Source organism: Balaenoptera borealis (genome assembly GCF_965194805.1).
Source record: "Balaenoptera borealis genome assembly, chromosome: 7".
NCBI classification, from domain to species: Eukaryota; Metazoa; Chordata; class Mammalia; order Artiodactyla; family Balaenopteridae; genus Balaenoptera; species Balaenoptera borealis.
Window position 1 is genome coordinate 57,761,097 of NC_138864.1, and position 13,059 is coordinate 57,774,155.

Sequence of the window (13,059 nt, forward strand, 5' to 3'; positions counted from 1 at the left end):
ATCCAAACTCAGACTCTCCACATGTGCTTCTTAACCAAACTGGGGCAGTCTACCCAGAAGGGTATCTTCTCCTGCTCCAGCCAATTGGGGTTCCATTTTCCTATATTCCTGTGCCATAAACAGCTCTACATTGCCCTGTCGCCTCCTAAAACAGCATAATCACTGATAACTAAACAATACATGTGAATCAGTATCTACTGAAAAACTGAAACTCCAAGTTACTTACTTATTGCATGTATGCACACATATTCCAAACCCAAGAGTGGCGGTTTAGAGATTGAAGTATAATTGATTGTGAATTGAAAAGAGGCATTTGAAAAATATTTAAAATTTGGTATGATTAGTATGAATGGAGAAAGCTGCTTCTCCACCCCCATTTTTCTCCTGCCTTCCCGCCTTCACTCCAGGGATGCGGTGAATTTGTGTAATTTAAGGCAGGTGGTCCACATAGTAGGCTGACCACAGAGGATGAGAGAGTGTGCATTTGATACCCTGACTGCTGCTCTTTAATAGACTTTAAATATACTTTGACTATTATTTGGCTTTTGGCTATTACATTTATTTTCACTTTCTTTCAAAGGCTTCTCTCTTTCATTTCGTCATTTTCCACATACTGAAATGTAACCCAGGTCCAATGGCACCAAACAGGATTTATCTATATTGTCATCAAACTAAATGCGAAGGAAATATCAAAGGGGAGCAAAGGGCACCGCTATATTTTGGCTTTTGAACACTGACAGAAAAACGCATGCATTTTTCTTTGCCTAGGTAATAACAATACTTTATTTTTATATAAAGCCTTTCATCTGAGAATCTCAAAGGCCTTCAAGATGTCATTTGGGTCTGGCATTCTTCAATTGGCTGCCCTTTGTCTCTTTCAGTAAGGAAACATTCCTGTTGGATGTAGTTTCATAACTGAGCTTGCACTTGGGTATGCACATTCAGAGGTCCAAGGGCATTGAGTGTTTCTTAAATAGATCAAACAAATGACCAGTTATGACATTCTCAAAACAACCCTGAGAGGAAGATGGGTGGCAAAGGTGATGATCTAATTTGCAGGTGGAGCAGTTGTGACACTGCAGGTTAAGTGACCTACCTGAGGGCACACAGTGGAGTCTTTGTTACTGCTGGAAACAGTCATAACATCTACCAGACCATTAGCATGGCTGTCTTTCTTTGACATCCCACCTATCTGCTTCTTCTCCTTTCAGAATGAACATCTCTAAGAAATGGCACCCTTGTGCATATTAGACAAGATTCCAATGCAAGGGAGGAGAATAGAGTAGCAACTTTGGAAATGTTGAACAAAAAGAAGTGTATGGGTCTTACTTCTCCAGAAAAATCACACAACTTCTAGTCAAATTAGTGAGTCAAAAAAAAAAAAAAAAAAAAGGAATATCCCTTGCACATAGAAAGTGGAAGCGTGATCTTTAAGTTCCATTCCTTTTAAATAAGAGAGCATGTGTTGATCTCAGCCAGGAAGCATAGGTATGATGTTTTACATATTATATATAAATATATATGAATGAATATACATATATATTCTTTAAGCCATGTGCACATTTTAAAACTTAAAAGCATTTTTCATTTATATCTTATTTATGACTATCTTTATTCTTTCCTGGAATTTTGTTTTGCCTCATTGTCTCCAAACATAGTCATTTGCTTCAACATCATAGTTATTAGTCTGAAGATCCCTGAAGTCTGGATTATTCCTCTTTGGCATCACTATATGATTTACTGTTAACTCAGTGTTTGACAGTTCTGACTGTGATATTCTACTTAACATTAATGTTTTAATATCCTCTTGGGACACCATATCATAATTTACTTTTAGCTTAAAAACTCATTGTCATGTTTGGGGCAGGGATCCCAACTCTGCTTTTGCAAGTAAAGTAACTTCTGTATTTTATTCCATTAAGAAGAGCTAATGGAAGGAATATGTAAGTCTTTTAATAGAGAGGACTTCATAATAAATGAGACTGTAGTTTTCACCTGAGAATAATTATACATTTGAAGCAAAATAATTTATTAGTCAAAAAATTATTTGTTTTGTTTTTCTTTTCTTTATTTACTATTCAATTTGAGTTTCTAAAGTGAAACCTATCTTTTATACAGGATTATCACAAAAAGTCAGAGCAAGATTCTAGAACAATTCTAATATATATCCTAAAGCTGTCATTGGTCCATCTTACTGGTAGCCATATATATATATATATATATATATATAAATCTTGGGTCTGTGTCTTCCTATTTTTCTAGGTTTAGGAATTCTCAGATCCAAAATATGTAATTTAGAAAGTTTGGAAAAAGCTGTTCTGTATATAACATTGGTTTTACCATATCAGGGGTAAAAATCTCTAAGTGATATGCCCATTTTCTTTATCTGTACATACCATCTAGGTTCTCAGCTTAGTTTTGATCTGCTCCAGAAAAAATATGCAGAAAAAAGCAGGAGCAATGATGGAAAAAAGTAAAAAACTTGATTATCTTACTTTGCCTGAGTTTGAGAGTCTAGAATCTGAACTGCATTTTGTCATTATTGGTCTCTCTCTCCCACAAAATCTCTATTGCTTAGTGCTCTCTCTATGAATGAGGCCAAATTTGAGAAATAAGGTGAAGGTTTAGCAACATGAAACAAGGAAAGATGCTCAGAAAATCTTGCTGCTTTATCATATAATCTAAGCATGCTTTTTTCTCTCCTCTTTCTTGTATAGAGTAATGAAACCGCTAATGCTGTTCTTTTCGTTCACTTATGTATCTTTGTTTTGAAGTTATAACATCCTCTTGCATTATTAATTTTGCCCCAAATAAAACTTACACTTGTGAAGTTAGTTTAGAATGTAAATGAAAAAAAGAGCAAGTCTAATCTAAGCTCCGCCACTTATTAGCTGTGCTGTTTGCCAATTAACTGAATTTATCTGAGCATACGGTTCTCTAAAATTGGGGAGCATGGTAAATTATATCACAAGCATTATCATTCTGTCATTCTATGATCTAATATCTCTAACGATGCTTCAATAAATACAGTTTTAAATTACCATCGTCAATTAGCTTGTCAAGAAATTTTCTCCATCAGTTGCCAAACTTTAAATCTACAAGAGCAATTAAAATACATTTTCTAAAAGTATCACTTAAAAATTGTGAAGTGGAAGCATTATTTTAAAATCCAGAAACTCTTTCTGAACTTCAAATTATTATAATTAAAAACAAAAATAATAATGAGATCTGGGAGCAAATACAAAAGCAGTGATAAATCAGTAGCATCTCATTGCTTTAAAAATCCATTTGCTACTAGTTTTACTTTCTTGTTAAAAAAAACTATTTGTTATAAATCCCTTAAATTGAAGATTAAGTCTATCTTAAATCATAAGATATCTTTACTAGTCAATATTAATCATGTTCAGCAGCTCATAGCTATGCTATATGCCTATGAGAGACAATGAGTGTGTGTGTTTACCTAACAATTAGCATGCTTATTATTGGTAATGAAAATGATAGACATAGGAATGTATATTAGCTTCAAGGCTTCTTTAACACAGTAGTTCACAATTCTTTATCAAAATTTCCTTTTTCACATATGACATCAAAGTAAGAGTTTAAAAGTTGAAACTTTTCTTAGGATTCGTGCTCTGAAGTATTTCTGTTTCTTGTTTTGTGGTCACTAACCACAGAGAAATTTGTCTTTTTTACGTACACTGGAAATAATTTACTGCTTTTAGAAATATTAAACCACAAAAAAACCCAATGTTAAAGAAACATTATGAGTCTGCCGAAGCCCTGAAAGAGCCAGGAAATTGAGAGTTAATGTGGAAGCTCTGATCTGGCTCTATGTCCAAGGGACTCCAGGACCTCTGAAGAATGACAGGTAGTGCCTAGTCCACATACATGTAAGAATTTTAAAAAGAAAGTATTGACAGGACTTCCCTGGTGGTGCAGTGGTTAAGACTCTGCACTCCCAATGCAGGGGGTCCGGGTTCGATCCCTGGTCAGGGAACTAGATTCCACATGTGTACCGCAACTAAGACCTGGCACAGACAAAAAAAAAAGATAATAAATATTTTTTACAAAAATAAAATAAGAAAGTATTGGCAGGATGGTATGGTAGAGGGTACACATGGTTAGTACAATTCTCAGACACTAATCACATTTCCTTAATATGAAATAAGTCTTTGTAAACATCAATTCTTGTCTAACCTTAATACCTAGACAAAAGTCACAAATTCTAAAATGACAATGTAGATTCTGATCTGTAGTGTAGATGTATTCAACCATATGAACTTGACAAAAATGATATTCTCCAATGAGATTTTGGAAGTAATATTCACTTGCACAATCTTTGCTTACAATGTATGGGGGAAGCAATACTTTCAAGTCCATCTATCTTACTGATCTCACTTCAGAGGCCAGATATTCAGGCTATTCACACAGATTAGGTCTCAGGAAAAAAGTCTCCTTTATGTACATAACACAGAAGGCAAAAGTTCAATGGTTGTAGTGACATATTTTTATAGTTTTTTTCAAACATTATCTTACATATAATCATCTAAAAACTGAAATTCATAAATCAGAAGAGAGCAAATTTTTATTGATGAAAACATTTCATCTGGTTTGTTATTCTATTGTATTAAATTGCATAACATGTTTCCTCAAATGCGTGTTTGCATTTTAAAATTTAATTATCATTTAGTTCAGAAAACATATTTTGAATTTTTAATAAGAATATCAGTATTTAAAGTGGTTTTATTTTAAAATAAATTATTAAATACACAATTTGTTATCACGATTAAGCTTAATTTACAGCAAAATATCTTATTGGATTAAGTACAATGTTTTAAATTTTTAAAAACTACAAATATAGAAAGACTGGCAGTTCTTGAATTTTAGGTATACCCTTGATGGCATTATCTAAGTGCATCGTCATATAATGGTAATAGTGCACTTTTAAAAGTATTTCTGTTGAGCTGGAGCTTTGTCAAAAGAATTAAACAATGATAATTAATTAATTAATATATTGCTTCATATACAGGCATATTATTTACCTTCTTTGTAAATGAAAAAGAAAGGTGGTGGAAAGCAACTGTTATCAGTTATTTAAAGTAAGCCCACTTGGAATCAGAAAAATAAAGATTAATTTACATAAATTAGAAATCAGATTACTTCCAATTTTACTTAAGAAAAATAATTTTTGCTTTTTGATATAAACATTACCTCCCCAAATACAATTTTTATTTTAGAGATCTGTGTTAAAAGCAAACTGACTGTAAGAATGAGACATAATCAATGATATATTTAAGAAATACTGATTTCTTAGTAAACAATTCAATTCATTGAAAACTGTTAATTTGCCTCCCTATACTAGTGATTTCAGAAAATACTGGTAAAATAGCAAATATTTAGTGAGAAATATTTAACAGCCTATTAAACTAGGAATTAAATTATTTTTATACTTTGGAAAGAATTGTTGCATCCTAAAAATACTTTCTGGGTTGATTACATATATATTAGTTTAGATCTAAAATCTTGTTTTCTATATTTGAATATGGAAATATTTAAAACACATTATTGAATTAAGATTATACAATAAAGTATTTCCAGATTCAGGAGCATAATTATAATTTTTCATATTACATATTCCAAATCATAGATTTGGTTGGGTTGCAGTTCATATGTAAATAAATAAAATTATTCAATTTTAACATAATTTCCCTCATAAACACAGGAAGCACATCACCAGGTAGAAAAAAGAGTACATGAACAAAAGTTGTCATAATGCACTTGTAAAAATTAAACTTTGTAGGCTTAAAAAATCACAGCTTTGCAAATAAGAGGCATTTTGCTTTTCTATTCTAAGTTTAAAGGAGGACATTTGACACATTTACATGGCAAACTTAGTCAATGTTTGGAAATGCTTTGTAGTGGCCAAAAGCTGTGCATTTCCTTCTGTTGACCTGATTTTTTTTTTCTTCCAATAAAGTTAATTAATAGAAGATGCATCAAACAGGATTATTGCAGATGTGCACATACTGCAATGCTAATTGCTCTTATTTTTTACAATCCAGTCCTGCACATGCTTTAATTTATATTTGCCTGACTTAGCTTTTTAGTGAATTAGCGGCACTCTGCCACACACTGAATAGTAATGTGCTTGCATCACTCGATTATCTCAGATGCATTATTGTCTAGAATCCATGCTCCTAATTTCCTTACCACCCACACCCATCTCTTTCCTCTGCTTGGAAGGCTGATTTGTGTTAAGAAGGGACCACCAAGCTATTAACTCTAGGACATAACTAGCATTGTTCATAGAGAGTGGGTCTTATGATCATGTCACATTTTAACTCTTCCACCAGCATTATCCTTGTTTCCCCAATGCTTTCAAGAGGCAATAACTCGAAATGCCTCGCATGGAAATGATAAACTGCCTGTTGTGCCTTTTCTTTGAAGGAGTTCTCCTGCAGAGTATCATATTTAAATAAATTGCCATTGAGTTTAGCAAGCAGCACAATCATGCCCATTGAGGTGGAGTCTTTTGATCATATTTTGTAATGCAATCAAGGATCACATGAGGATTCTGGAACAGGCCAGCCTTGCTGTGTGCTAAATAGGCAACAGGAGAAAGAAAACATTAATTGCCCTGAATCCCCCTCACATAACAAAGCACACCTGTGTCCCAGATACTACAGACCCCCAAGGCAATGGTTACATCTACAACCACAGTAACTCTTTTCACTTGATTGATCAGTAATTTCAATCAAACCAGCAGATTAAAAAATATTGCTGATATATTCATGTTGTCTAAAAAGGTCAAATGTATGCACATCAGCACAGCTCTTATGTACTTTTACATGGTTGAATGCACTAGATGGGGAGCAGTATACCTGGGTTCTAGGTGCACCTATTTGTTTATTGAGTCAGTTGACATCTCTGCCATTAGTCTACCCCTCTCTCACACCCTCTTAGAAGTCAGCAGGACCTGAACAATAACTGCCTACTTACTGAAACAGTTGTCTTGAGGATGATATGAGTGAATGCTTAAGAAGAAGTTAGATATTTAAAGCACTTTACAAATGTGCTACTCTGATAACTGTGTGTATACGTGTGGCACAGACTGTATATGCTTAGTGTTCCATTCTCATTACCTCTTTGCAAACATTTTGACAGTATTCATCTTTTTGGCAAAAAGGATTTGCAGGTCTTTCATCTACCAAAAATACGGGGTCACTGGCCGGGAGCTGCTAACTGACAGATGAATTGGAGGAAACTTGGGGATACTGTTGAGCTTCAGTCAGTGGATTTATTTATTTATATGTTTTTATTGGAGTATTGTTGCTTTACAATGTTGTGTTAGTTTCTGCCGTACAGCAAAGTGAATCAGTTGTACGTATACATATATCCCCTCTTTTTTAGATTTCCTTCCCATTTAGGTCACTGCAGAGCATTGAGTAGAGCTCCCTGTGCTATACAGTAGGTTCTCATTAGTTATCTATTTTATACATAGTAGTGTATATATGTCAATCCCAATCTCCGAATTCGTCCCACCCCCTCTTCCTCCCTTGGTAACTATAAGTTTGTTCTCTACAGTCAATGGATTTAAAAAGAGGCAGCAAAAAAAAAAAAAAAAAAAAAAAGAGGCAGCAGATGTGGAAGTGGGGGCTTGTAAGGAATTTCCTGCTCTGCTGGTCCAGCATTCTCAACTTTCTGTTAAACTCTGAGGTATCCATGAAAAGGAACTAGCCGATACCATCCCAAATCATCACCTGCAGACAGATATTGTTTAGTAACCTGTTACCCTTGTTGCCTGTTTTGGTTCGTTTGTTTTTGTGGATAGTACAGGAGAGAGAAATGAAAATTAAGGAATAATTACTGGACAAAGTTTTTTTTCAATCTCCACTAGGATAGTTTTGCAGTGCAGATTTATCTCTTCCTCTGCAAAATAGAATGTAATTTTTATATTGCATTCCAGTAAGACCTCAAAAATCAAAATAGAAATGTCATTTTTTTTCTGAATGATTTTTCCTCTTTTATAAAGAAGAAATGTAGAGGCCTAGTCCTAGTCTGATACCTTACCTTTCTGACAAATGGGGGGAAAAAAAACCAAGGGAGTTGGAGTAGGAAAGCACATCTTTGGTCCTAGAGAGTGAAGACTGAGGCTTTTCATAAATTTTAAACAACACCTATAATTCTATGTCTTTATTATGAGCTGAAGTCAGATAACCTGAAAAGTAAATGACTGAGTAGGCAAATGGGCTAAATGGCTTTCATATTACTTTGAAGCTTGTATTAGTTAGCTAGGGCTTCCATAACAGGGACCACAGACTGAGATTAAACAACAGAACTTTATTTTCTCACAATTCTGGAGGCTAAAAGTACAAGATTCACTTGGGGTAGAGTTGGTTTCTTTTGAGGACTCTCTCCTCACCTTATAGATGGCCATCCTCTCCCTGTGTCTTCACATGGTCTCTCTTCTGTGTATTTCTGTGTATTTCACTTATATTTGAGGTATAATTGACATATTAGTTTCAGGTACACAACATTATGCTTCGATGTTTGTATACATTGCAAAATGATCACCACGCCATTTCTTGTTAACATCCTTCACCTTACATAGTTATGTTTTTTTGTGTGTGATGAGAACTTTTAAGATCTATTTGCAGCAACTTTCAAATATGCCATACAGTTTTATTAACAATAATCACCATACTGTACACTATATCTCATTGACATTTATTTTGTAAGTGGACGTTTATACCTTTTGACCCCCTTCACCCGTTTCTCCCACCCTCCATCCCATCTCTGGCAACCACCAGTCTGTTCTCTGTATCTATGAGCTTGTTTTTTTTTGTTTTGTTTTTTTTTAAGATTCCACATATAAGTGGAATACATATTTTCTTTCTCTGTCTGACTTACTTCGCTTAGCATAATGGCTTTGGGGTCCATCCCTGTTGTTGCAAATGGCAAGATTTCATTCTTTTTTATGGCTGAGTAATTTTCTAATATCTATCTATCTACCTTCCTATCAATCTATATCTGTATCTATATATACCACATTTCCTTTATCCATTTATCCATCGATGGACACTTAGGTCGTTTCTACTCTTCACTTCTTATAAGGACACTAGTTATATTGGATTAAGCTCCACCCTAATGACTTCATTTAATTTTACCTCTTTAAAAACCCTGTCTTCAAATAGAGTCACATTCTGAGGTACTGGAGGTTAGGACTTCAGCATATGAATTTTGGGAGGACACAACTCAGCCCGTCACAGAGCCCTTTTTTTTTTGCTAAAGTCTATTGAAAAATTCTGCGTCAAATACCTTGAAGAAGAAATCTCTTCCCTTAACTCCAGCTGGCATTGTAGAAAAGTTAAGATGTATTCAATTTACAATCCTGACAATTACAGATGGGATCCCTAGGGGATATCTTGACAAGACTTTTGGATTAAATAAACTAAGCAAAAACTGAAGTAAAATCAGAAGTGGACACCAAAGATGATAAAATTTAAATAACCTAAAAAACATTTTTTTTCATTGTATAAGGGGAGAGTTACTTCAAACATCTGTTCTTTCTTAGATCAAGCCACACAAATAATCCATAACCTCATCTATAACTTTGCCTTATATTTCCCTATAGCCTTTGTTTCTTGCCTCTCCAACCTGCTAGCTCTGACCCTCTCATCCCCATCCATTCCCCATATGTAAATTTTATGCGGGTAGAGCATTGTCTGTTTTGGTCACCTGTGTAATCCTAGTGTTAGCCATAGAATGAAAGCTAAGTAAATATTTCATGAATAAGTAGCAAGGTTGTTGTTAGACATTAGAGGCTAGAAATTTAGAGCTCTAAGTTACTCTCTATTTCATCATGTATTCCATATATTGCAGGAGCAACAAAAAATATCTGGGTCTCTCATAGGTCCATTGTTTAGCTAAAGCAGTTCATAATAAAAAACTTAAAACTGGTAGCAGCCTCAGTCAGATCAAGGATCATCTTGACTAGCAGACATACCTGTGAGCCGATCAATTCATCAGATAAATGATCAGTTGTTAATATAAGTTAGAGCATATACTAGGCATATATACATTAATTCTTAAAGTAAATCACAGTGTGATGTATATAATCCACATTTTACAAATAAGGTAATGTAGTTCAGAGAGATTGAGTAAACTTACACAGGGTTTCACAGCCATTAACTGACCGAGCCAGGATTTCAATTTAAGTTTGACAGGTTCAAAGCTCCATGACCTCACCTCCACCCAACTTTGTCTCTAGTCAAAATGGCGTTCTAATGGGGTTGGGGACACATGGCTAATTACAACCAAATCATATTTTAAAATATCTTGCTTTTTTGAAAAGGATAAAAAATTTGTCAAAATTCTACTTTCCTTCTCAGTAAAGTCAAACAAAATATTGGCTTGTTGTTGTAAATACAGCATTTGTCATTAAAAGCTGGGTGGTATTTTCTGAAAAGAAAGAGAAATCATCCATCTTTTCTCAACTGATTTTCGCATAACTTGACTTCAGCTAACGTTATTAATCAGAACAATGAAGAAAAAATTCACAAGGTGCATGAGTCGGCCCATTTCAGATTCTCAGTGTTAGCATATGGCCTCAAAGCCCAAATGCAGTATTTTCACAGGGTGCATCTTTGACTATTTATTACAGGGGGAGGTAGGAGAAGAGGAAAACAGGCTGTTTTGTTATCCATCCAAAATCGCAGTTAAGTGTCTTTACCCCCAAAGGCAACTTGGCAGTTTGGTTCCCACATTGTGAAAACTGCATTGTTCTCAAGTCTCTAGAAGGTTTTTTAAAAATATTTTAAATGTTCCTATTTCTTCATGTTCCCTTCCCATTCTCTAGAGGAATTGTTTAAATCATATGATTGACCTCATTTTGGGCAGCGACTCTGCTATGATGGTTCTTCAGCAGGAAGACTTGTTTTCTTTTAATTTTATGTAGGACCTGTTAATCCTTTTAATATAATTTCTATCAATCTGCAATTCCAGTCTCATCTGTTTTTTTTTAAATGCTTTATAAACTAAATATTGTGTATATGACTGGAAGCTGTTCTTCCCAACCAAAAGCATAATAAGATCTAAAAGTAAATCAAATAAATTTTTTTGCTCTCCATATTTAATTTTAGCCTCCAAAGTCTGTTCCTTCGATTCAAATCTCCCTTGTGGCTGCTCAGCAAGATGATGTTTTACAAGGCACTCAGTCTCTACATTCAGTCTGTTAAGTGGGCAATAATGGTATGTGTCTCAGGAGGTATTCAAATTAAATAGGAATATCCATGTAAAGGACTTAAACCAGTGTCTATCCCATCATACTGCCTAATCACTATTCCATCTTGTTATTATTGTGGTTATTATTATCATCACAGAAGACATGAAAAAAAATACTGTTAGCTTTTGAGGAAAGGAAGAAAAGCCCTATCTCTGAACTTTTCTTCTCTCAGTTCTACACACGTTTGAAGCTGAGACTCTCTCGGCTTTCTAATGACAACATGGCTGCGGCACAGTCAACAGTACAAACTTGCTACCCCAAGTCTGAATTCATTATTAGCCTTTCCCACACTTTAAATCCTTTCCCAGCCACACTCGCAGATTCAAAATGTGTGTAAGTGTATACGTGTGTAGTGAGGGTAGGAGGTTGGACCTCCACTCCTTAATAATACTAGGTCACTGGGATGAATGCTTCTCCCCTGTACCTCTTCCCCTTCCCTTGGTAAATCTGATTCACTTGGAGTCACTCAGGAGCAGGTGAGGTAAGGATGGCTAATCCTCAGCAATGAGAAGGATTGTAAAACTGTTTCTGACTTAATAATAATAATAGGAAGGTTTCTTTCTGTTGGGTCGGAGGAGGAGCTAGGCCAGGTCACCTATCTGACATCTAGGACCAATCATTATCCTACAAATCTTTCATGTGATTCCTTATTTTCAAATATTTAAAACAAAACAAAAAACAGAAACCACCTTACTGACTACTTAAGATTTTAGGGCTAACAAAATAAAGCCCCCTATTTTCTTGGTTACTGACCACACAGTCACTAACAGGTTAGTTTCTAGTTTGGTTTAGAAATGAAACTCCTTGGCAAGTTTTTGCAAAGAGTTTTGAAATTGTTGCCATTGGGTACATACGTAGGGGAATAGAAAAATAGGAGGATATGAAATATATCTTGTATACCGCTCTTTGCAAGCCGTACTACTTCTTTTGACAATTCTCCTGGCCTCTTAAATGCATTCAAACACAATCAACAGGAGAAACCTAGTAAACTTTTCGGGTTGAGGGCAACTAGTACATCATTTTATGTCTTGACGATAATACCATGCTTGCTACTCCAAGAAATGTTTGGAGGAGTAGGGAGCACTGGGGGATCTGAGGCCACTGATGGCTCCTAAATACCCCTGAGTCAGTGTCTCTGCTTCACTTCGTTTCTACAATTAAACATGAGATTTATAACATCACATTTTTTCTCTTCCCCACTGAGCACCAAAATCACTGTCTCTTCTCCATAGTGCATTTTCTTTTTATTACTCTCCCACAGACATAACTCATATAAGGGGCCAGCAGAGAGTCACTGAGTGAGACTAAGCTAACAGAAGCACACACTATGACTGTCCCTCTTGCCTCTTCTAGGAAGTACCCATGTGGCATCCCTTCTCACCCCCCACCACTGCCCCAGCTACAGGAAAAAGAACTAGTGCAAAGCATGTTTTGGGTGCTATGTATTACTTTACATATGGCTAAAAACTCCAGGCATTTGAACTTGCTATCTTACTCATCAGTGTCACATGTAATCTTGCTTCATCATTCAAACCAAAGGAAATAACATGTTCCGCATTTTTACCAAATGTAGGACTCCCTTGCAATTCCTGAGATCTGAGTTTGGAACTGGAAGTGAACCTTTCCAGAACTAAGTTAAAACTAATGTCGTCAAGCACAACATCATGGTTCAGAGGGAAAAAAGGAAAGCATCCAACCAAGGTTCACCAGATTAAAAGCTCATCAGTCCCCTTAGACATCAAATGCCTCCTTAGAAACCATGTTGATGAATTACA